This window comes from Arachis ipaensis, chromosome B08 (genome assembly GCF_000816755.2).
Source record: "Arachis ipaensis cultivar K30076 chromosome B08, Araip1.1, whole genome shotgun sequence".
NCBI classification, from domain to species: domain Eukaryota; kingdom Viridiplantae; phylum Streptophyta; class Magnoliopsida; order Fabales; family Fabaceae; genus Arachis; species Arachis ipaensis.
The window spans coordinates 113501158-113529088 of NC_029792.2; the positions used below are offsets into that span (position 1 = coordinate 113501158).

The 27931-nt window shown below is 33.2% G+C and overlaps 1 long non-coding RNA gene across 1 annotated transcript; it reads left to right on the plus strand.

Annotated features, from left to right (window-relative positions):
- Positions 504-25423, plus strand: LOC110266030. The gene is made up of 4 exons (XR_002352882.1): positions 504-574; positions 1168-1176; positions 7642-7645; positions 25412-25423. It is a non-coding gene; the product is annotated as an uncharacterized LOC110266030 (long non-coding RNA).

Below are 27931 nucleotides of genomic sequence, written 5' to 3' on the forward strand. Positions count from 1 at the left end.
GCGCTACAACGGCGGGAATGGTCCCCCTCCCTCTCCCATCGCGTTCTGTTTCTTTTCCTTGCGCGAAGCCCACACACCACGATGATGCATTCCCAAGGCTCTAACAGGAACGAATTGCTCTGATACCATAATGTAACACCCTAACTTTTAGCACGTCATGATCGTACCCAAAATAATTAGTTACTGACCTGTTTTCCTTATTTACTATTTAATATTGAGCCTTTAGTTCAATACCGCGTGTCAATTTTATCGGATGCTGGAAAATATTGTTTCAATCAAAATCATTCATCAAAAAAAAGCACACAGGTAATAATAATCATTTAATTATTAATAATGATAAATATTATACAAAAGAATTCAAAAGAAACTCAGATACAATTCCTATCCCTCTGTATAAAATAAAATCTTAAATAACAAAGGCGAGGGAATTCTATGAAAATAACTCAATACATAAACTAGACTTAAATAAAACTCATAATCGCCCGTAGGTTCATACTAAGTTCCCGAACCTGTGTCACTGAAAGGGTGGAAGATTTTGGGGTGAGAACAAAGCCACGCGTTCTCAGTATGGAATGTGAACGCCGCAATAAATAGAGTAAATACAAATAGCTAATTCATATCACAAAAACAATTCCACTTAAAACAGTTCTAAATTCCTTTCTTTAAATCACGTTACCTAAACAAAATCTCATTCACATTAACAATTTCTTATCCATAAACAACATTTCTAACTACATTATTAAGACCACAACTTATGTAAAATATCCATCAAGCACACAGGAACATCACCAAAACAACAACACAATCACAAATAAACAAAATAAAGCAAACACAATCAAATGTAAATGCGCAAACAAAATGATGCATGCCTGTTCCTAGCGCAGGCCATGAGCTCATGCGTCGGTTGTCTACCCGCAACCCGACGTTACTCAGAGTGAACCCCGAATATGGTTCCTTTACTGTGTCAGTTAGGCCTCATCATAATGTGCATCACAGTAAGAAATAGTACTATCAGTTAGGCGAACATTCCCGCATTAGAACCACGTTAAATCCGCTTACTTTAAATTCACAGCACCAGCGGCAAACCGAGATGGCGGTAGTAGCACCAATTCTAATCCCGCTCACAGCAACCATAACTTCGATTGTTCCATCAGAATACAACGATAGGGGAATTCGGTGTCAGAATAAAGAGAAGGACACAACAGCTTGCCTTCTCGAATGACAAGCTTCAGCTGTGACAATTCCAACAAATACAGTGAAGCCAGGAACATCAAAAGCGCACAGAGGGTTGTTATAGAGCAAATAAGGTTCAGAGGTGGTGATTATGGTAGCTAGGCACGATTAACTCACCATGAACGATGGCGGCGCAGCCTCCAGCAGTGGCGACAGAGCGCGCTACAACGGCGGGAATGGTCCCCCTCCCTCTCCCATCGCGTTCTGTTTCTTTTCCCTGCGCGAAGCCCACACACCAATCAACTCAAAATTCTGTTTAAATTAAAAGTTATAGCATCTGGAAGTTGGTACTGCAGAACCAGAAAACTAAAAAAATCTGCAGCAACCACTAAACTTCAAAAAATCATATCTTCCAAACCACTTGGCCAAATTTTCTGAACTTTTTATGGAATATTCAAGACACACTAAAGTTTTACAGAAAAATAATTTCATGTAAAAATTAGGTCTGGACTGCTCCGAAAAAGTCATTCGTTCTGCTGCCAATTATGCAGATTTCTGCAGAAATTCTGCATAAAGTATTTCCAACAACCTCACATACCAAATCCTATATTCAAGCCTAGGATTCATCTAAAACCACATTTCTAACTTTCTTCTGACTAACCAAAGTTACCCAAGAACTCTTAATTCAATATATCACAATTTTATATCTCAAGTTCTGATTCATCAAATCAATTTCCAGCAGCCATAGCAACATTCCATACACAAAATCAACAACAAGTACTAGCAGCAAGTATAACTTCAAAATACACAACATCGTCAATAATTACTACATTAAATCATTAAACCAATCACCAACTACAACCATTATTCAACTCAATCCCAACAATTATTCACACAAATCAACCATAAACCATTTGCAGTTACTCATTTAATTTTATTGGCATTCATAACTTAAAACATTTATTTTTCAAAACAAATCCCCTTCCTAGATTAGCTGTACCCGCAAGAATTAACCACGTTAAATCCGCTTACTTTAAATTCATAGCACCAGCGGTAAACCGAGATGGCGGTAGTAGCACCAATTCTAATCCCGCTCACAGCAACCATAACTTCGACAGTTCCATCAGAATACAACGATAGGGGAATTCGGTGTCAGAATAAACACAAGGACGCAACAGCTTGCCTTCTCGAATGACAAGCTTCAGCTGTGACAATTCCAACAAATACAGTGAAGCCAGGAACATCAGAAGCACACAGAGGGTTGTTATAGAGCAAATAAAATTCAAAGGTGGTGGTTATGGTAGCTAGGCACGATTAACTCACCATGAACGACGACGGCGCAGCCTCCAGCAGTGGCGACAGAGCGCGCTACTATTTAATTATCAATTTATAATTTATTTTTTAAATAAAGACTCTAATTCATTAATTAGAGATAATCAAATTAATTTTTTTTAATTATAAAATAAAGTTCAAAATCTAATTATTCAAATTAGCGCATATAAAATTCTCATTGTTTTTAAATCACTAAAACTTTAAATCAATAATTAAAAGTATTCAATCAATACAAAAGTTTTTAAAAGTACTCAATCAATACAAAAGTTTCTGAAAATATGCTTTCGAATAAATAAAATAAATCATAAATAATTTATTATTTAATTTTCAAAATCTGGGGTCTTACACGTCATGAAAAAAAAAATTTAGAATCATAATTTGAAAATTTAGATATGATATTATGGTATCAGAGCAGTTCGTCCTCGTGAGCTTGAGGGATGGATTGCTTATGCTTCAACGCATACTTTGAATTGTGTCTGTACTATTTAGAATATCTAATTGATATGTTTAGCATGAAGTTCATGAGTATACTTTTGGGAATTTGAAACACTTAACTTGAGATATTAAGACTGATCACCTTGATATCACTTGTTTGATGTGGATAGGATTCGAATGACGACTTGTAGACGTGGTCGAACCCGTATGCAGGGAGAGAATAAGGGAGATGCAACGATGGATAACCAAGCCACGCTCTTGGCTGCTATGACCACTCTTGTGAACGCTATGCACACGGATATTGCGGCTACTAACCAGGCCATGGAGTGAATGAATGGCAATGGTAGCGGAGCTGGAGAAAACTCAGCTGAAGGAGGTCCGATGACACTGGCAACCTTTCTAAGGTCAATCCCCCCAATTTTAAAGGGTTCAACTAATTCTATGGAAGCCGATAACTGGTTCGAGGCGATAGAAAGGGTAATGCAAGCACAACATATACCAGAAAATTAGTTAGTAGAATTTGCTGCATATCAGTTGAATGGGGAAGCACAACATTGGCGGCAAAGAGCTCACCGTATGCTGCAACAACGGAATGGAGATGAGGTTATCACCTGGGAGAGGTTCAGAGAGGAATTTTACAAGAAATACTTCTCGAACTCCGTGAGACAGGCTAAGCAATTGGAACTACTACAATTGAATCAATATGTATTTCGACATCTAGTATCCATGATAAATAGTTGTTTCCAGATATATTAAGAGCATTAAATTTAAGATGAGAGAGTTTCAATATAATGAAAATTTATTATCTTAAGTCTTTTTAAATTTTGATCAGAATCCCGTGTTAATAACGTGTTGTAAAATAAATAAATAAAGAAATATAATAAATAATTAAAAGAAAAACGATCTGGTTTCATAAATCTGAAATTTTTTGAAGCACGAATGGGTTTTGTCCGCGGGTTGGGTAAAATAACACTCTCTGTTGATTTATAAAATCACACTGTTAAATTGGATGGTTTTCTTTTTTATGCATTCTTTTTGAATTCATTAGGCAATGCTCACTCTCCAGTATTTGTGTTTTAAATTTGAAGGTGAGATTTAACTTTGTTAAAAGAATAGCAACTTGAAAATGAAGTATAATTAGGCAATGCTTATTCTCTGACACTTTTGACACACTGATTTGATAATTCAGTGGTGAAAAACAAAAAAGAGATAGTAGTTAGGCTAGATTCAATAAAAATTTATATGGAGTGAATCAATTAATAAGGATAAGAAATATCTTTTAAAAATCCAAAAAGAAAAAAAAATAGAACTCATGAAACTAAGCCATGAAAGAAATTCAATAAGATTAAAGTACCTTGTAAAAATTCGCACAATAATACAAATCGTAAGAAATGCCTAAAATATATTTTTATTGTAAACGTGATTTGAGTTTGAGTTTTTTTTATCTAACAGTGATGAAATTTTATAGACAAAAACGGTGGATTTTAAAACCCTTTTGGCACACGGATTTCATAATTTAGCGACGAAAAAATAAAAACAGGAATAGCGATTAGGTTAGATTCAATAAAATTTGTATGGAGTGAATCACTTAATATATTGTTTATATGAATCAATTAATAAGGATAAAAAATATGCTATAAGAATCCTGAAAAAAAAAAATCAAACTCATGAATCTACGTCATGAAAGAAATTTAATAAGATTATAATACTTTGTGAAAATTCGCACAATGATGCAAATTGTAAAAAATGGCTAAGGTATATTTTGATTGCAAACATGATTTGAGTTTGATTTTTTTAACCTAGTAATGATAAAATTTTAGGGGTGAAAATGGTGGATTTTATATCTTTTTGGCACACTGTTTTGATAATTCAACGGCAAAAAAACAAAATCAGGAATAATGATTAGTTTAGATTCAATGAAAATTTATATGGAGTGAATAAATTAATATATTTTATTATACGAATATCAAATCTTTTTAAAAAAAATGATCTAGTCAAATCGAAAGAGGTATAATTCAAATTGACCACTTCTTTTTATTTCCTAATACGATTTTATTATGGTTTATAATAAATGGTCCTGAAACATACAAAAAAAATCTTCTCCTATAAATTATATATGAAATAAAAAAATTTTCAGATTCAATAAATCATGCAATCGCAATCGCTATTCCAATTCCGAAGTTAGGGAAGAAAGACATACCAGTGTTTACGGTGCCGATTGAGAGAGAGACAGCAATGACTGAGAGCTTCGAACCCAATGAGGGTTTGCGAGAGAGAGACCGCTGAGGGAGTAGGAGGGCACGTCGATGCGTTGATGGTGCGACAGAGAGAGGGCGAACGATTGAGGGTTCCGAATCCAACTAGGGTTGCGTTGATAGTGCGAGGGTTTGGTTCGAGGGTTGAGAAATAGAGAGAGGGCCGGGTGCGAAGGTTAGATGATGGGTTTTGTGACGGTGATTGAGGGTCGTGCGACGCTCAATGAGGAAGATGAAGATGAAGGCTGTGCGACGGTCATTGAGGGCTTGGTGCGATGAAGATGAACATGATGGCGCGACTTCACTTTTAGGGTTAAAAGTGAATTTGAAAACAAAGTAAATTAAGGTAAGGTGTTAAAACTGAAAACAAAGTAAATTATGCTCTTGTTATCACTTTTAGCGTTAGACCTGAAAACTTTGAAAAAAAAAGAAAGTAGAGTGTGGACACAAATGGGTGGGAAACTAAATTTTGGGCGAGGGAACTTTATCAGCACGCTTTTGTAGGGTACCAAAATAAACACAGGATATAGACACGCTTTAAAAAGGTGACTATTGGAAGACAAACTAGCAATGCTTTTCAAGCGTGCCGGTTTTTCTCCATGGCCACGCTTTTCAAACGTGGCAAAAAAAAAAACGTGGCCAAATTTCAAATCAGTGACCACCCTCAAAAAAATAAAAATAGGGATAGTAATTAGATTAGATTCAATAAAAATTTAAATAGAGTGAATCAGTTAATATATATTTTTATGAATCAATTAAAAAGGATCAGAAATATCCTTTAAAAAAGCAGAAAAAAAATCAAAGTCAAGAATCTGAACCAGAAAAAAAATTCAATAAAATTAAAGTACCTTTTGAAAATTCACACGACGATGCAAATCGTAAGAAATAGCTAGGATATATTTTGATTGTAAACGTAACTTGAGTTTGAATCTTTTGACCGACGAGTGATGAACTTTTAGAGGCGAAAATGGTAAGTTTTATAATCCTTTTGACACACTGATTTGATAATTCACTGGTGAAAAACAAAAAAGAGATATTAGTTAGGCTAGATTCAATAAAAATTTATATGGAGTGAATCAATTAATAAGGATAAGAAATATCTTTTAAAAATCCAGAAAGAAAAAAATCGAACTCATGAAACTAAGCCATAAAAGAAATTCAATAAGATTAAAGTACCTTGTAAAAATTCGCACAATAATACAAATCGTAAGAAATGCCTAAAATATATTTTTACAGTAAACGTGATTTGAGTTTGAGTTTTTTTATCTAACAGTAATGAAATTTTATAGACAAAAACGGTGGATTTTAAAACCCTTTTGGCACACGGATTTCATAATTTAGCGACGAAAAAATAAAAATAGGAATAGTTATTAGGTTAGATTCAATAAAATTTGTATGGAGTGAATCACTTATTATATTGTTTATATGAATGAATTAATAAGGATAAAAAATATGCTATAAAACTCCTGAAAAAAAAAATCAAACTCATGAATCTACGACATGAAAGAAATTTAATAAGATTATAGTACTTTGTGAAAATTCGCACAATAATGCAAATTGTAAAAAATGGCTAAGGTTTATTTTGTTTGCAAACGTGATTTGAGTTTGATTTTTTTAACCCAGTAATGATAAAATTTTAGGGGTGAGAATGGTGGATTTTATATCTTTTTTGGCACACTGTTTTGATAATTCAACGGCAAAAAAACAAAACCAGGAATCATGATTAGGTTAGATTCAATGAAAATTTATATGGAGTGAATAAATTAATATATTTTATTATACGAATATCAAATCTTTTAAAAAAATGATCTAGTCAAATCGAAAGAGGTATAATTCAAATTGACCACTTCTTTTTATTTCCTAATACAATTTTATTATGGTTTATAATAAATGGTCCTGAAACATACAAAAAAAATATTCCCCTATAAATTATATATGAAATAAAAAAATTTTCAGATTCAATAAATCATGCAATCGCAATCGCTATTCCAATTCCGAAGTTAGGGAAGAAAGACATACCAGTGTTTACGGTGCTGATTGAGGGAGAGACAGCAATGACTGAGAGCTCCGAACCCAACGAGGGTTTGCGAGAGAGAGACCGCTGAGGGAGTAGGAGGGCACGTTGATGCGTTGATGGTGCGACAGAGAGAGGGCAAACGATTGAGGGTTCCGAATCCAACTTGGGTTGCGTTGATAGTGCGAGGGTTTGGTCCGAGGGTTGAGAAATAGAGAGAGGGCCGGGTGCGAAGGTTAGATGAGGGGTTGTGTGACGGTGATTGAGGGTCGTGCGACGCTCAATGAGGAATATGACGATGAAGGCTGTGCGACGCTCATTGAGGGCTGGGTGCGATGAAGATGGACATGATGGCGCGGCATCACTTTTAGGGTTAAAAGTGAATTTGAAAACAAAGTAAATTAAGGTAAGGTGTTAAAACTGAAAACAAAGTAAAGTATGCTATTGTTATCACTTTTAGCGTTAAAACTGAAAACTTTGAAAAAAAAATGTAAAGTGTGGACACAAATGGGTGGGAAACTAAATTTTGGGCGAGGGAACTTTATCAGCACGCTTTTGTAGGGTACCAAAATAAACACATGATATAGATACGCTTTAAAAATGTGACTATTGGAAGACAAACTAGCCATGCTTTTCAAGCGTGCCGATTTTTCTCCATGGCCACGCTTTTCAAACGTGGCAAAAAAAACGTGGCCAAATTTCAAATCAGTGACTACCCTCGAAAAAATAAAAACAAGGATAGTAATTAGATTAGATTCAATAAAAATTTAAATGGAGTGAATCAGTTAATATATATTTTTATGAATCAATTAAAAAGGATCAGAAATATCCTTTAAAAAATCAGAAAAAAAAATCAAAGTCAAGAATCTAAACCAGGAAAAAAATTCAATAAAATTAAAGTACCTTTTGAAAATTCACACGACGATGCAAATCGTAAGAAATAGCTAGGATATATTTTGATTGTAAACGTAACTTGAGTTTGAATCTTTTGACCGACTAGTGATGAACTTTTAGAGGCGAAAATGGTAAGTTTTATAATCCTTTTGACACACTGATTTGATAATTCAATGGTGAAAAACAAAAAAGAGATATTGGTTAGGCTAGATTCAATAAAAATTTATATGGAGTGAATCAATTAATAAGGATAAGAAATATCTTTTAAAAATCCAGAAAGAAAAAAAAATCGAACTCATGAAACTAAGCCATGAAAGAAATTCAATAAGATTAAAGTACCTAGTAAAAATTCGCACAACAATACAAATCGTAAGAAATGCCTAAAATATATTTTTACTGTAAACGTGATTTGAGTTTGAGTTTTTTTATCTAACAGTGATGAAATTTTATAGACACAAACGGTGGATTTTAAAACCCTTTTGGCACACGGATTTCATAATTTAGCGACGAAAAAATAAAAACAGGAATAGTGATTAGGTTAGATTCAATAAAATTTGTATGGAGTGAATCACTTAATATATTGTTTATATGAATCAATTAATAAGGATAAAAAATATGCTATAAAACTCCTGAAAAAAAAAAAAATCAAACTCATGAATCTACGTCATGAAAGAAATTTAATAAGATTATAGTACTTTGTGAAAATTCGCACAATGATGCAAATTGTAAAAAATGGCTAAGGTATATTTTGATTGCAAACGTGATTTGAGTTTGATTTTTTTAACCTAGTAATGATAAAATTTTAGGGGTGAAAATGGTGGATTTTATATCTTTTTTGGCACACTGTTTTGATAATTCAACGGCCAAAAAACAAAACCAGGAATAATGATTAGGTTAGATACAATGAAAATTTATATGGAGTGAATAAATTAATATATTTTATTATACGAATATCAAATCTTTTTAAAAAAATGATCTAGTCAAATCGAAAGAGGTATAATTCAAATTGACAACTTCTTTTTATTTCCTAATACGATTTATAATAAATGGTACTGAAACATACAAAAAAAATCTTCTCCTATAAATTATATATGAAATAAAAAAATTTTCAGATTCAATAAATCATGCTATCGCAATCGCTATTCCAATTCCGAAGTTAGGGAAGTAAGACATACCAGTGTTTACGGTGCCGATTGAGAGAGAGACAGCAATGACTGAGAGCTCTGAACCCAACGAGGGTTTGCGAGAGAGAGACCGCTGAGGGAGTAGGAGGGCACGTCGATGCGTTGATGGTGCGACAGAGAGAGGGCGAACGTTTGAGGGTTCCGAATCCAACTAGGGTTGCGTTGATAGTGCGAGGGTTTGGTCCGAGGGTTGAGAAATAGAGTGAGGGCCGGGTGCGAAGGTTAGATGAGGGGTCGTGCGACGGTGATTGAGGGTCGTGCGACGCTCAATGAGGAAGATGACGATGAAGGCTGTGCGACGGTCACTGAGGGCTGGGTGCGATGAAGATGAACATGATGGCGCGACTTCACTTTTAGGGTTAAAAGTGAATTTGAAAACAAAGTAAATTAAGGTAAGGTGTTAAAACTGAAAACAAAGTAAAGTATGCTATTGTTATCACTTTTAGCGTTAAAACTGAAAACTTTGAAAAAAAAAAAGTAAAGTGTGGACACAAATGGGTGGGAAACTAAATTTTGGGCGAGGGAACTTTATCAGCACGCTTTTGTAGGGTACCAAAATAAACACAGGATATAGACACGCTTTAAAAAGGTGACTATTGGAAGACAAACTAGCTATGCTTTTCAAGCGTGCCGGTTTTTCTCCATGGCCACGCTTTTCAAACGTGGCAAAAAAAACGTGGCCAAATTTCAAATAAACGTGGCAAAAAAAACGTGACCAAATTTCAAATCAGTGACCACCCTCGAAAAAATAAAAACAGGGATAGTAATTAGATTAGATTCAATAAAAATTTAAATGGAGTGAATCAGTTAATATATATTTTTACGAATCAATTAAAAAGGATCAGAAATATCGTTTAAAAAATCAGAAAAAAAAAATCAAAGTCAAGAATCTAAACCAGGAAAAAATTCAATAAAATTAAAGTACCTTGTGAAATTCGCACGACGATGCAAATCGTAAGAAATAGCTAGGATATATTTTGATTGTAAACGTAACTTGAGTTTGAATCATTTGACCGACTAGTGATGAACTTTTAGAGGCGAAAATGGTAAGTTTTAAAATCCTTTTGACACACTGATTTGCTAATTTAGTGGTGAAAAACAAAAAAGAGATAGTAGTTAGGCTAGATTCAATAAAAATTTATATGGAGTGAATCAATTAATAAGGATAAGAAATATCTTTTAAAAATTCAGAAAGAAAAAAAATCGAACTCATGAAACTAAGCCATGAAAGAAATTCAATAAGATTAATGTACCTTGTAAAAATTCGCACAATAATACAAATCGTAAGAAATGCCTAAAATATATTTTTACTGTAAACGTGATTTGAGTTTGAGTTTTTTTATCTAACAGTGATGAAATTTTATAGACAAAAACGGTGGATTTTAAAACCCTTTTGGCACACGGATTTCATAATTTAGCGACAAAAAAATAAAAACAGGAATAGTGATTAGGTTAGATTCAATAAAATTTGTATGGAGTGAATCACTTAATATATTGTTTATATGAATCAATTAATAAGGATAAAAAATATGCTATAAAAATCCTGAAAAAAAAAATCAAACTCATGAATCTACGTCATGAAAGAAATTTAATAAGATTATAGTACTTTGTGAAAATTCGCACAATGATGCAAATTGTAAAAAATGGCTAAGGTATATTTTGATTGCAAACGTGATTTGAGTTTAATTTTTTTAACCCAGCAATGATAAAATTTTAGGGGTGAAAATGGTGGATTTTATATCTTTTTTTGGCACACTGTTTTGATAATTCAACGGCCAAAAAACAAAACCAGGAATAATGATTAGGTTAGATACAACGAAAATTTATATGGAGTGAATAAATTAATATATTTTATTATACGAATATCAAATCTTTTTTAAAAAAATGATCTAGTCAAATCGAAAGAGGTATAATTCAAATGGACAACTTCTTTTTATTTCCTAATACGATTTGTAATAAATGGTCCTGAAACATACAAAAAAAATCTTCTCCTATAAATTATATATGAAAGAAAAAAATTTTCAGATTCAATAAATCATGCAATCGCAATCGCTATTCCAATTCCGAAGTTAGGGAAGAAAGACATACCAGTGTTTACGGTGCCGATTGAGGGAGAGACAGCAATGATTGAGAGCTCCGAACCCAACGAGGGTTTGCGAAAGAGAGACCGCTGAGGGAGTAGGTGGGCACGTCGATAAGTTGATGGTGCGACAGAGAGAGGGCGAACGATTGAGGGTTCCGAATCCAACTAGGGTTGCGTTGATAGTGCGAGGGTTTGGTCCGAGGGTTGAGAAATAGAGAGAGGGCCGGGTGCGAAGGTTAGATGAGGGGTTGTGCGACGGTGATTGAGGGTCGTGCGACTTTCAATGAGGAAGATGACGATGAAGGCTGTGCGACGGTCATTGAGGGCTGGGTGCGATGAAGATGAACATGATGACGCGGCTTCACTTTTAGGTTAAAAGTGAATTTGAAAACAAAGTAAATTAAGGTAAGGTGTTAAAACTGAAAACAAAGTAAAGTATGCTATTGTTATCACTTTTAGCGTTAAAACTGAAAACTTTGAAAAAAAAAAAGTAAAGTGTGGACACAAATGGGTGGGAAACTAAATTTTGAGGGAGGGAACTTTATCAGCACGCTTTTGTAGGGTACCAAAATAAACACAGGGTATAGACACGCTTTAAAAAGGTGACTATTGGAAGACAAACTAGCCATGCTTTTCAAGTGTGTCGGTTTTTCTCCATGGCCACGCTTTTCAAACGTGGCAAAAAAAAACCTTGGCCAAATTTCAAATCAGTGACCACCCTCGAAAAAGTAAAAACAGGGATAGTAATTAGATTAGATTCAATAAAAATTTAAATGGAGTGAATCAGTTAATATATATTTTTATGAATCAATTAAAAAGGATCAGAAATATCCTTTAAAAAATCAGAAAAAAAATCAAAGTCAAGAATCTAAACCAGAAAAAAAATTCAATAAAATTAAAGTACCTTTTGAAAATTCACACGACGTTGCAAATCGTAAGAAATAGCTAGGATATATTTTGATTGTAAACGTAACTTGAGTTTGAATCTTTTGACCGACTAGTGATGAACTTTTAGAGGCGAAAATGATAAGTTTTATAATCCTTTTTACACACTGATTTGATAATTCAGTGGTGAAAAACAAAAAAGAGATATTACTTAGGCTAGATTCAATAAAAATTTATATGGAGTGAATCAATTAATAAGGATAAGAAATATCTTTTAAAAATCCAGAAAGAAAAAAAAATCGAACTCATGAAACTAAGCCATGAAAGAAATTCAATAAGATTAAAGTACCTTGTAAAAATTCGCACAATAATACAAATCGTAAGAAATGCCTAAAATATATTTTTACTGTAAACGTGATTTGAGTTTGAGTTTTTTTATCTAACAGTGATAAAATTTTATAGACAAAAACGGTAGATTTTAAAACCCTTTTGGCACACGGATTTCATAATTTAGCGACGAAAAAATAAAAACAGGAATAGTGATTAGGTTAGATTCAATAAAATTTGTATGGAGTGAATCACTTATTATATTGTTTATATGAATCAATTAATAAGGATAAAAAATATGCTATAAAACTCCTGAAAAAAAAAAATCAAACTCATGAATCTACGTCATGAAAGAAATTTAATAAGATTATAGTACTTTGTGAAAATTCGCACAATGATGCAAATTGTAAAAAATGGCTAAGGTATATTTTGATTGCAAACATGATTTGAGTTTAATTTTTTTAACCCAGCAATGATAGAATTTTAGGGGTGAAAATGGTGGATTTTATATCTTTTTTGGCACACTGTTTTGATAATTCAACGGCAAAAAAACAAAACCAGGAAGAATGATTAGGTTAGATTCAATGAAAATTTATATGGAGTGAATAAATTAATATATTTTATTATACGAATATCAAATCTTTTTTAAAAAAATGATCTAGTCAAATCGAAATTGGTATAATTCAAATTGACCACTTCTTTTTATTTCCTAATACGATTTTATTATGGTTTATAATAAATGGTCCTGAAACATACATAAAAAATCTTCTTCTATAAATTATATATGAAATAAAAAAATTTTCAGATTCAATAAATCATGCAATCGCAATAGCTATTCCAATTCCGAAGTTAGGGAAGAAAGACATACCAGTGTTTACGGTGCCGATTGAGGGAGAGACAGCAATGATTGAGAGCTTCGAACCCAAAGAGGGTTTGCGAGAGAGAGACCGCTGAGGGAGTAGGAGGGCACATCGATAAGTTGATGGTTCGACAGAGAGAGGGCAAATGATTGAGGGTTCCGAATCCAACTAGGGTTGCGTTGATAGCGCGAGGGTTTGGTCCGAGGGTTGAGAAATAGAGAGAGGGCCGGGTACGAAGGTTAGATGAGGGGTTGTGCGACGGTGATTGAGGGTCGTGCGACGTTCAATGAGGAAGATGACGATGAAGGCTGTGCGACGGTCATTGAGGGCTGGGTGCGATGAAGATGAACATGATGACGCGGCTTCACTTTTAGGGTTAAAATTGAATTTGAAAACAAAGTAAATTAAGGTAAGGTGTTAAAACTGAAAACAAAGTAAAGTATGCTATTGTTATCACTTTTAGCGTTAAAACTGAAAACTTTGAAAAAAAAAAAAAGGTAAAGTGTGGACACAAATGGGTGGGAAACTAAATTTTGAGGGAGGGAACTTTATTAGCACGCTTTTGTAGGGTACCAAAATAAACACAGGGTATAGACACGCTTTAAAAAGGTGACTATTGGAAGACAAACTAGCCATGCTTTTCAAGTGTGCCGGTTTTTCTCCATGGCCACGCTTTTCAAACGTGGCAAAAAAAAACCTTGGCCAAATTTCAAATCAGTGACCATCCTCGAAAAAATAAAAATAGGGATAGTAATTAGATTAGATTCAATAAAAATTTAAATGGAGTGAATCAGTTAATATATATTTTTATGAATCAATTAAAAAGGATCAGAAATATCCTTTAAAAAATCAGAAACAAAAAATCAAAGTCAAGAATCTAAACCAGAAAAAAAATTCAATAAAATTAAAGTACCTTTTGAAAATTCACACGACGATGCAAATCGTAAGAAATAGCTAGGATATATTTTGATTGTAAACGTAACTTGAGTTTGAATCTTTTGACCGACTAGTGATGAACTTTTAGAGGCGAAAATGGTAAGTTTTATAATCCTTTTTACACACTGATTTGATAATTCAGTGGTGAAAAACAAAAAAGAGATATAACTTAGGCTAGATTCAATAAAAATTTATATGGAGTGAATCAATTATTAAGGATAAGAAATATCTTTTAAAAATCCAGAAAGAAAAAAAAATCGAACTCATGAAACTAAGCCATGAAAGAAATTCAATAAGATTAAAGTACCTTGTAAAAATTCGCACAATAATATAAATCGTAAGAAATGCCTAAAATATATTTTTACTGTAAACGTGATTTGAGTTTGAGTTTTTTTATCTAACAGTGATGAAATTTTATAGACAAAAACGGTAGATTTTAAAACCCTTTTGGCACACGGATTTTATAATTTAGCGACGAAAAAATAAAAACAGGAATAGTTATTAGGTTAGATTCAATAAAATTTGTATGGAGTGAATCACTTATTATATTGTTTATATGAATCAATTAATAAGGATAAAAAATATGCTATAAAACTCCTGAAAAAACAAATCAAAGTCATGAATCTACGTCATGAAAGAAATTTAATAAGATTATAGTACTTTGTGAAAATTCGCACAATGATGCAAATTGTAAAAAATGGCTAAGGTATATTTTGATTGCAAACGTGATTTGAGTTTAATTTTTTTAACCCAGCAATGATAAAATTTTAGGGGTGAAAATGGTGGATTTTATATCTTTTTTAGCACACTGTTTTGATAATTCAACGGCAAAAAAACAAAACCAGAAAGAATGATTAGGTTAGATTCAATGAAAATTTATATGGAGTGAATAAATTAATATATTTTATTATACGAATATCAAATCTTTTTTAAAAAAATGATCTAGTCAAATCGAAAGAGGTATAATTCAAATTGACCACTTCTTTTTATTTCCTAATACAATTTTATTATGGTTTATAATAAATGGTCCTGAAACATACATAAAAAATCTTCTTCTATAAATTATATATGAAATAAAAAAATTTTCAGATTCAATAAATCATGCAATCGCAATAGCTATTCCAATTCCGAAGTTAGGGAAGAAAGACATACCAGTGTTTACGGTGCCGATTGAGGGAGAGACAGCAATGATTGAGAGCTCCGAACCCAACGAGGGTTTGCGAGAGAGAGACCGCTGAGGGAGTAGGAGGGCACGTCGATAAGTTGATGGTGCGACAGAGAGAGGGCGAACGATTGAGGGTTCCGAATCCAACTAGGGTTGCGTTGATAGATCGAGGGTTTGGTCTGAGGGTTGAGAAATAGAGAGAGGGCCGGGTGCGAAGGTTAGATGAGGGGTTGTGCGACGGTGATTGAGGGTCGTGCGACGTTCAATGAGGAAGATGACGATGAAGGCTGTGCGACGGTCATTGAGGGCTGGGTGCGATGAAGATGAACATGATGACACGGCTTCACTTTTAGGGTTAAAAGTGAATTTGAAAACAAAGTAAATTAAGGTAAGGTGTTAAAACTGAAAACAAAGTAAAGTATGCTATTGTTATCACTTTTAGCGTTAAAACTGAAAACCTTGAAAAAAAAAAGTAAAGTGTGGACACAAATGGGTGGGAAACTAAATTTTGAGGGAGAGAACTTTATCAGCACGCTTTTGTAGGGTACAAAAATAAACACAGGGTATAGACACGCTTTAAAAATGTGACTATTGGAAGACAAACTAGCCATGCTTTTCAAGTGTGCCGGTTTTTCTCCATGGCCACACTTTTCAAACGTGGCAAAAAAAAAACCTTGGCCAAATTTCAAATCAGTGACCACCCTCGAAAAAATAAAAACAGGGATAGTAATTAGATTAGATTCAATAAAAATTTAAATGGAGTGAATCAGTTAATATATATTTTTATGAATCAATTAAAAAGGATCAGAAATATCCTTTAAAAAATCAGAAAAAAAAATCAAAGTCAAGAATCTAAACCAGAAAAAAAATTCAATAAAATTAAAGTACCTTTTGAAAATTCACACGACGATGCAAATCGTAAGAAATAGCTAGGATATATTTTGATAGTAAACGTAACTTGAGTTTGAATCTTTTGACCGACTAGTGATGAACTTTTAGAGGCGAAAATGGTAAGTTTTAAAATCCTTTTGACACACTGATTTGATAATTCAGTGGTGAAAAACAAAAAAGAGATATTAGTTAGGCTAGATTCAATAAAAATTTATATGGAGTGAATCAATTAATAAGGATAAGAAATATCTTTTAAAAATTCAGAAAGAAAAAAAAATCGAACTCATGAAACTAAGCCATGAAAGAAATTCAATAAGATTAAAGTACCTTGTAAAAATTCGCACAATAATACAAATCGTAAGAAATGCCTAAAATATATTTTTACTGTAAACGTGATTTGAGTTTGATTTTTTTTATCTAACAGTGATGAAATTTTATAGACAAAAACGGTAGATTTTAAAACCCTTTTGGCACACGGATTTCATAATTTAGCGACGAAAAAATAAAAACAGGAATAGTTATTAAGTTAGATTCAATAAAATTTGTATGGAGTGAATCACTTATTATATTGTTTATATGAATCAATTAATAAGGATAAAAAATATGCTATAAAACTCCTGAAAAAAAAATCAAACTCATGAATCTACGTCATGAAAGAAATTTAATAAGATTATAGTACTTTGTGAAAATTCGCACAATGATGCAAATTGTAAAAAATGGCTAAGGTATATTTTGATTGCAAACGTGATTTGAGTTTGATTTTTTTAACCCAGTAATGATAAAATTTTAGGGGTGAAAATGGTGGATTTTATATCTTTTTTGGCACACTGTTTTGATAATTCAACGGCAAAAAAACAAAACCAGGAATCATGATTAGGTTAGATTCAATGAAAATTTATATGGAGTGAATAAATTAATAAATTTAATTATACGAATATCAAATCTTTTAAAAAAAAATGATCTAGTCAAATCGAAAGAGGTATAGTTCAAATTGACCACTTCTTTTTATTTCCTAATACGATTTTATTGTGGTTTATAATAAATGGTCCTGAAACATACAAAAAAAATCTTCTCCTATAAATTATATATGAAATAAAATAATTTTCAGATTCAATAAATCATGCAATCGCAATCGCTATTCCAATTCCGAAGTTAGGGAAGAAAGACATACCAGTGTTTACGGTGCCGATTGAGGGAGAGACTTCAATGACTGAGAGCTCCGAACCCAACGAGGGTTTGCGAGAGAGAGAGACCGCTGAGGGAGTAGGAGGGCACGTCGATGCGTTGATGGTGCGACAGAGAGAGGGCGAACAATTGAGGGTTCCGAATCCAACTAGGGTTGCGTTGATAGTGCGAGGGTTTGGTCCGAGGGTTGAGAAATAGAGAGAGGGCCGGGTGCGAAGGATAGATGAGGGGTTGTGCGACGGTGATTGAGGGTCGTGCGACGCTCAATGAGGAAGATGACGATGAAGGCTATGCGACGGTCATTGAGGGCTGGGTGCGATGAAGATGAACATGATGGCGCGGCTTCACTTTTAGGGTTAAAAGTGAATTTGAAAACAAAGTAAATTAAGGTAAGGTGTTAAAACTGAAAACAAAGTAAAGTATGCTATTGTTATCACTTTTAGCGTTAAAACTGAAAACTTTGAAAAAAAAAAAAGAGCAAAGTGTGGACACAAATGGGTGGGAAACTAAATTTTGGGCGAGGGAACTTTATCAGCACGCTTTTGTAGGGTACCAAAATAAACACAGGATATAGACACGCTTTAAAAAGGTGACTATTGGAAGACAAACTAAACATGCTTTTCAAGCGTGCCTGTTTTTCTCCTTGGCCACGCTTTTCAAACGTGGCAAAAAAAAACGTGGCCAAATTTCAAATCAGTGACCACCCTCGAAAAAATAAAAACAGGGATAGTAATTAGATTAGATTCAATAAAAATTTAAATGGAGTGAATCAGTTAATATATATTTTTATGAATCAATTAAAAAGGATCAGAAATATCCTTTAAAAAATCAGAAAAAAAAATCAAAATCAAGAATCTAAACCAGGAAAAAAATTCAATAAAATTAAAGTACCTTGTGAAATTCGCACGATGATGCAAATCGTAAGAAATATCTAGGATATATTTTGATTGTAAACGTAACTTGAGTTTGAATCTTTTGACCGACTAGTGATGAAATTTTAGAGGCGAAAATGGTAAGTTTTAAAATTCTTTTGACACACTAATTTGCTAATTCAGTGGTGAAAAACAAAAAAGATATAGTAGTTAGGCTAGATTCAATAAAAATTTATATGGAGTGAATCAATTAATAAGGATAAGAAATATCTTTTAAAAATCCAGAAAGAAAAAAAAATCGAACTCATGAAACTAAGCCATGAAAGAAATTCAATAAGATTAAAGTACCTAGTAAAAATTCGCACAATAATACAAATCGTAAGAAATGCCTAAAATATATTTTTACTGTAAACGTGATTTGAGTTTGAGTTTTTTTTATCTAACAGTGATGAAATTTTATAGACAAAAACGGTGGATTTTAAAACCCTTTTGGCACACGGATTTCATAATTTAGCAACGAAAAAATAAAAACAGGAATAGTGATTAGGTTAGATTCAATGAAATTTGTATGGAGTCAATCACCTAATATATTGTTTATATGAATCAATTAATAAGGATAAAAAATATGCTATAAAACTCCTGAAAAAAAAAAATCAAACTCATGAATCTACGTCATGAAAGAAATTTAATAAGATTATAGTACTTTGTGAAAATTCGCACAATGATGCAAATTGTAAAAAATGGCCAAGGTATATTTTGATTGCAAACGTGATTTGAGTTTGATTTTTTTAACCCAGTAATGATAAAATTTTAGGGGTAAAAATGGTGGATTTTATATCTTTTTTGGCACACTGTTTTGATAATTCAACGGCAAAAAAACACAACCAGGAATAATGATTAGGTTAGATACAATGAAAATTTATATGGAGTGAATAAATTAATATATTTTAATATACGAATATCAAATCTTTTTAAAAAAAATGATCTACTCAAATCGAAAGAGGTATAATTCAAATTGACCACTTCTTTTTATTTCCTAATACGATTTATAATAAATGGTCCTGAAACATACAAAAAAAATCTTCTCCTATAAATTATATATGAAATAAAAAATTTTTCAGATTCAATAAATCATGCAATTGCAATCGCTATTCCAATTCCGAAGTTAGGGAAGAAAGACATACCAGTGTTTGCGGTGCCGATTGAGGGAGAGACAGCAATGACTGAGAGCTCCGAACCCAACGAGGGTTTGCGAGAGAGAGAGACCGCTGAGGGAGTAGGAGGGCACGTCGATGCTTTGATGGTGCGACAAAGAGAGGGCGAACAATTGAGGGTTCCGAATCCAACTAGGGTTGCGGTGATGGTGCGAGGGTTTGGTCCGAGGGTTGAGAAATAGAGAGGGCCGGGTGCGAAGGATAGATGAGGGGTTGTGCGACGGTGATTTTGGGTCGTGCGACGCTCAATGAGGAAGATGACGATGAAGGCTGTGTGACGGTCATCGAGGGCTGGGTGCGATGAAGATGAACATGATGGCGCGGCTTCACTTTTAGGGTTAAAAGTGAATTTGAAAACAAAGTAAATTAAGGTAAGGTGTTAAAACTGAAAACAAAGTAAAGTATGCTATTGTTATCACTTTTAGCGTTAAAACTGAAAACTTTGAAAAAAAAAGTAAAGTGTGGACACAAATGGGTGGGAAACTAAATTTTGGGCGAGGGAACTTTATCAGCACGCTTTTGTAGGGTACCAAAATAAACACAGGATATAGACACGCTTTAAAAAGGTGACTATTGGAAGACAAACTAGCCATGCTTTTCAAGCGTGCCGGTTTTTCTCCATGGCCACGCTTTTCAAACATGGCAAAAAAATGAGGCAAAAAAAACGTGGCCAAATTTCAAATCAGTGACCACCCTCGAAAAAATAAAAACAGGGATAGTAATTAGATTAGATTCAATAAAAATTTAAATGGAGTGAATCAGTTAATATATATTTTTATGAATCAATTAAAAAGGATCAGAAATATCCTTTAAAAAATTAAAAAAAAAAATCAAAGTCAAGAATCTAAACCAGGAAAAAAATTCAATAAAATTAAAGTACCTTGTGAAATTCGCACGACGACGCAAATCTTTAGAAATAGCTAGGATATATTTTGATTGTAAACGTAACTTGAGTTTGAATCTTTTGACCGACTAGTGATGAACTTTTAGAGGGGAAAATGGTAAGATTTAAAATCCTTTTGACACACTGATTTGCTAATTCAGTGGTGAAAAACAAAAAAGAGATAGTGTAACACCCTACCATACAGAGACTTATGCTTAAGTCATAATTCAGAGATGGCAAGGTATTACGACCTCTAAAACAAAAATTTAGTACGTATAGTAGTATGAATGATTGATTATAACTAGAAGCCTTGTAGAAAAAAGGATAAACAAAAACCGCAACTCGAAAGCGCAACACTCCAATCACTAACACAACGAGCAAAAAAACCTCTTTTCCACGCAATCGTTTGATACTAGTATCGTCAATTCTAACTGGAGCCACTGGAAGCGTCAAATCTTCTCTTAACTGAACTGATTCAGTTTCTAACACATGGCTAGCATCAGGAGTGTACTTCTGAAGCTGTGACACGTGAAACACATCGTGCAGGTTCGAAAGATGAGGTGGTAGAGCCACCCGATACGCCACCGGCCCAATCCTCTCCAGGATCTGAAATGGACCAAGCACACTGTTTTGATAATTCAACGGCAAAAAAACAAAACCAGGAAGAATGATTAGGTTAGATTCAATGAAAATTTATAGGGAGTGAATAAATTAATATATTTTATTATACGAATATCAAATCTTTTTTAAAAAAAATGATCTAGTCAAATCGAAAGAGGTATAATTCAAATTGACCACTTCTTTTTATTTCCTAATACGATTTTATTATGGTTTATAATAAATTGTCCTGAAACATACATAAAAAATCTTCTTCTATAAATTATATATGAAATAAAAAAATTTTCAGATTCAATAAATCATGCAATCGCAATAGCTATTCCAATTCTGAAGTTAGGGAAGAAAGACATACCAGTGTTTACGGTGCCGATTGAGGGAGAGACAGCAATGATTGAGAGCTCTGAACCCAACGAGGGTTTGCGAGAGAGAGACCGCTGAGGGAGTAGGAGGGCACGTCGATAAGTTGATGGTGCGACAGAGAAAGGGAGAACGATTGAGGGTTCCGAATCCAACTAGGGTTGCGTTGATAGTGCGAGGGTTTGGCCCGAGGGTTTGGCCCGAGGATTGAGAAATAGAGAGAGGGCCGGGTGCGAAGGTTAGATGAGAGGTTGTGCGACGGTGATTGAGGGTCGTGCGACGTTCAATAAGGAAGATGACGATGAAGGCTGTGCGACGGTCATTGAGGGCTGGGTGCGATGAAGATGAACATGATGACGCGGCTTCACTTTTAGGGTTAAAAGTGAATTTGAAAACAAAGTAAATTAAGGTAAGGTGTTAAAACTGAAAACAAAGTAAAGTATGCTATTGTTATCACTTTTAGCGTTAAAACTGAAAACCTTGAAAAAAAAAAAGTAAAGTATGGACACAAATGGGTGGGAAACTAAATTTTGAGGGAGGGAACTTTATCAGCACGCTTTTGTAGGGTACCAAAATAAACATAGGGTATAGACACGCTTTAAAAAGGTGACTATTGGAAGACAAACTAGCCATGCTTTTCAAGTGTGCCGGTTTTTCTCTATGGCCACGCTTTTCAAACGTGGCAAAAAAAAAACCTTGGCCAAATTTCAAATCAGTGACCACCCTCGAAAAAATAAAAACAGGGATAGTAATTAGATTAGATTCAATAAAAATTTAAATGGAGTGAATCAGTTAATATATATTTTTATGAATCAATTAAAAAGGATCAGAAATATCCTTTAAAAAATCAGTAAAAAAAATCAAAATCAAGAATCTAAACCTGGAAAAAAATTCAATAAAATTAAAGTACCTTGTGAAAATTCCCACGACGATACAAATCGTAAGAAATAGCTAGGATATATTTTTATTGTAAACGTAACTTGAGTTTGAATCTTTTGACCGACTAGTGATGAACTTTTAGAGGCGAAAATGGTAAGTTTTAAAATCCTTTTGACACACTGATTTGATAATTCAGTGTTGAAAAACAAAAAAGAGATACTAGTTAGGCTAGATTCAATAAAAATTTATATGGAGTGAATCAATTAATAAGGACAAGAAATATCTTTTAAAAATCCAGAAAGAAAAAAAATCGAACTCATGAAACTAAGCCATGAAAGAAATTCAATAAGATTAAAGTACCTTGTAAAAATTCGCACAATAATACAAATCGTAAGAAATACCTAAAATATATTTTTACTGTAAACGTGATTTGAGTTTGAGTTTTTTTTATCTAACAGTCATGAAATTTTATAGACAAAAACGGTGGATTTTAAAACCCTTTTGGCACACGGATTTCATAATTTAGCAACGAAAAAATAAAAATAGGAATAGTGATTAGGTTAGATTCAATAAAATTTGTATGGAGTGAATCATTTAATATATTGTTTATATGAATCAATTAAGAAGGATAAAAAATATGCTATAAAAATCCTGAAAAAAAAATCAAACTCATGAATCTACGTCATGAAAGAAATTTAATAAGATTATAGTACTTTGTGAAAATTCACACAATGATGCAAATTGTAAAAAATGGCTAAGGTATATTTTGATTGCAAACGTGATTTGAGTTTGATTTTTTTAACCCAGTAATGATAAAATTTTAGGGGTGAAAATGGTGAATTTTATATCTTTTTTGGCACACTGTTTTGATAATTCAACGGCAAAAAAACAAAACCAGGAATAATGATTAGGTTAGATTCAATGAAAATTTATATGGAGTGGATAAATTAATATATTTTATTATACGAATATCAAATCTTTTTTAAAAACAATGATCTAGTCAAATCGAAAGAGGTATAATTCAAATTGACCACTTCTTTTTATTCCGAATACGATTTTATTATGGTTTATAATAAATGATCCTGAAACATACAATACAAAATCTTCTACTATAAATTATATATGAAATAAAAAAATTTTCAGATTCAATAAATCATGCAATCGCAATTGCTATTCCAATTACGAAGTTAGGGAGGAAAGATATACCAGTGTTTACGGTGCCGATTGAGGGAGAGACAGCAATGACTGGGAGCTTCGAACCCAATGAGGGTTTGCGAGAGAGAGACCGCTGAGGGAGTAGGAGGGCACGTCGATGCGTTGATGGTGCGACAGAGAGAGGGCGAACGATTGAGGGTTCCGAATCCAACTAGGGTTGCGTTAATAGTGCGAGGGTTTCGTCCGAGGGTTGAGAAATGGAGAGAGGGCCGGGTGCGAAGGTTAGATGAGGGGTTGTGCGACGGTGATTGAGGGTCGTGTGACGCTCAATGAGGAAGATTACGATGAAGGCTGTGCGACGGTCATTGAGGGCTGGGTGTGATGAAGATGAACATGATGGCGCGGCTTCACTTTTAGGGTGAATTTGAAAACAAAGTAAATTAAGGTAAGGTGTTAAAACTGAAAACAAAGTAAAGTATGCTATTGTTATCACTTTTAGCATTAAAACTGAAAACTTTGAAAAAAAAAAAGTAAAGTGTGGACACAAATGGATGGGACACTAAATTTTGGGGGAGGGAACTTTATCAGCACGCTTTTGTAGGGTACCAAAATAAACACATGATATAGACACGCTTTAAAAAGGTGACTATTGGAAGACAAACTAGCCATGCTTTTCAAGTGTGCCGGTTTTTCTCCATGACCACGCTTTTCAAACGTGGCAAAAAAAAACGTGGCCAAATTTCAAATCAGTGACCACCCTCGAAAAAATAAAAACAGGGATAGTAATTAGATTATATTCAATAAAAATTTAAATGGAGTGAATCAGTTAATTTATATTTTTATGAATCAATTAAAAAGGATCAGAAATATCCTTTAAAAAATCAGAAAAAAAAATCAAAGTCAAGAATCTAAACCAGGAAAAAAAATTCAATAAAATTAAAGTACCTTGTGAAAATTCGCACGACGATGCAATTTGTAAGAAATAGCTAGGATATATTTTGATTGTAAACGTAACTTGAGTTTGAATCTTTTGACCGACTAGTGATGAACTTTTAGAGGCGAAAATGGTAGGTTTTAAAATCTTTTTGGCACACTGATTTGATAATTCAGTGGTAAAAAACAAAAAAGAGTTAGTAGTTAGGCTAGATTCAATGAAAATTTATATGGAATGAATCAATTAATAAGGATAAGAAATATCATTTAAAAAACCAGAAAGAAAAGAAAAATCGAACTCATAAAACTAAGTCACGAAAGAAATTCAATAAGATTAAAGTACCTTATAAAAGTTCGCACAATGATACAAATCGTAAAAAATGCCTAAGATATATTTTGACGATAAACATGATTTGAGTTTGAATTTTTGACCTAACAGTGATGAAATTTTATAGGCGAAAATGGTGGGTTTTAAGATCCTTTTAGCACACTGATTTGATGATTTAGCGACGAAAAAACAAAAACAGGAATAGTGATTAGGTTAGATTCAATAAGAATATATATGGAGTGAATCACTTAATATATTTTTTATGTGAATCAATTAATAAGGATAAAAAATATCCTTTAAAAATTATAAAAAAAAAAAATAAATTCATGAATCTACGCCATGAAAAAAATTCAATAAAATTAAAGTACCTTGTGAAAATTCGCACAATGATGTAAATACTAAAAAATGGCTAAGATATATTTTGATTACAACCATGATTTGAGTCTAATTTTTTGACCCAACAATGATAAAATTTTAGGGGCGAAAATGGTAGATTTTATAACCTTTTTGGCATACTGTTTTGATAATTTAGCGGCGAAAAAACAAAACTAAGAATAATGATTAAGTTAGATTCAGTGAAAATTTATATGGAATGAATCAATTAATATATTTTTTTTATATGAATATCAAATCTATTTAAAAAAATAATCGAATCAAATCAAAAGAGGTATAATTCAAATGGACCACTTTTTTTTTATTTCCTAATACAATTTTATTATGGTTTATAATAAATGGTCATGAATCTTATAAAAAAGAAAAAAATATTTTTTCATAAGTTATATTTGGATGAAATAAAAAATATATATATATTTTTTTTGTTACTTAAATCTATAAAAAACTTCATTGAGTTGACATTCAAAATTCGAAGGAATCTAATTTTGTAAAACTCCAATTTAAAGAAAATTAAATAAATAATTAATTAAACATGAGCCGTCGTGGGAAAAAAATTTAGAATCATAATTTGAAAATTTAGATATGATATTATGGTATCAGAGCAGTTCGTCCTCGTGAGCTTGAGGGATGGATTGCTTATGCTTCAATGCATACTTTGAATTGTGTCTGTACTATTTAGAATAGACTAATAGATATGAACATGAAACTTGTACTCACTTAAAATAGACTAATAGATCTTTAAAATCCTATTGAAATCAACTCAAAATTCTGTTTAAATTAAAAGTTATAGCATCTGGAAGTTAGTACTGCAGAACCAGAAAACCAGAAAAATCTGCAGCAACCACTAAACTTCAAAAAATCATATCTTCCAAACCACTTGGCCAAATTCTCTGAAATTTTTATGGAATACTCCAGACACACTAAAGTTTTACAGAAAAATAATTTCATCTAAAAATTAGGTCTGGACTGCTCCCAAAAAGTCATTCATTCTGCTGCCAATTATGCAGATTTCTGCAGAAATTCTGCACAAAGTATTTCCAACAACCTCACATACCAAATCCTATATTCAAGCCTAAAGCTTCAGTTGTGACAATTCCAACAAATACAGTGAAGCCCGGAACATCAAAAGCGCACAGAGGGTTGTTATAGAGCAAATAAGGTTCAGAGGTGGTGATTATGGTAGCTAGGCACGATTAACTCACCATGAACGACGGCGGCGCAGCCTCCAGCAGTGGCGACAGAGCGCGCTACAACGGCGGGAATGGTCCCCCTCCCTCTCCCATCGCGTTCTGTTTATTCCCAAGGCTCTAACAGGAACAAATTGCTCTGATACCATAATGTAACACTCTAACTTTTAGCACGTCATGATCGTACCAAAAACAATTAGTTACTGACCTGTTTTCCTTATTTACTATTTAATATTGAGCCTTTAGTTCAATACCGCGTTTCAATTTTATCGGATGCCGGAAAATATTGTTTCAATCAAAATCATTCATAAAAAACAGCACACAGGTAATAATAATCATTTAATTATTAATAATGATAAATATTATACAAAAGAATTCAAAAGAAACTTAGATACAATTCATATCCCTCTGTATAAAATAAAATCTTAAATAACAAAAGCGAGGGAATTCTATGAAAATAACTCAATACATAAACTAGACTTAAATAAAACTCATAATCGCCCGCCGGTTCATACTAAGTTCCCGAACCTGTGTCACTGAAAGGGTGGAAGATTTTGGGGTGAGAACAAAGCCACGCGTTCTCAGTATGGAATGTGAACGCCGCAATAAATAGAGTAAATACAAATAGCTAATTCATATCACAAAAACAATTTCACTTAAAACAGTTCTAAATTCCTTTCTTTAAATCACGTTACCTAAACAAAATCTCATTCACATCAACAATTTCTTATCCATAAACAACATTTCTAACTACATTATTAAGACCACAACTCAAGTAAAATATCCATCAAGCACACAGGAACATCACCAAAACAACAACACAATCACAAATAAACAAAATAAAGCAAACACAATCAAATGTAAATGCGCAAACAAAATGATGCATGCCTGTTCCTAGCGCAGGCCATGAGCTCATGCGTCGGTTGTCTACCCGCAACCCGACGTTACTCGGAGTGAACCCCGAATATGGTTCCTTTACTGTATCAGTTAGGCCTCATCATAATGTGCATCACAGTAAGAAACAGTACTATCAGTTAGGCGAACATTCCCGCATTAGCAACCTTAGGCTATCCGTTAGGCGGACACTTTTGCATTAGCAGTTTGGCATAAAGGCCCATTTAACCATACAATATGCTATCAGTTAGGCGGACATCCCCGCATTAGCAATCTTAGGCTATCAGTTAGGCGGGCACTTCCGCATTAGCACTCGGCACAAAGGCCCATTCGAACATACAATATCAATTACACTTTCTTTCCTAGTTCCTCATTCTTTTTCTTTCCCTTTAAGTATCTTTTCCATCCTTTATTTCTCACTTTCTTTCCTTTCCATTATGCCTCCGCATCGCCTTACAACTAAGCACACCTCCGCATCACCAAGTAACTAAGTGTACCTCCACATCACCATGAAACTAGGCATACCTCCGCATCACCATTTAACTTTAAATGTATCCTAGGGATAACTTACACACCTTTGATTAACTAAGTTCATACAT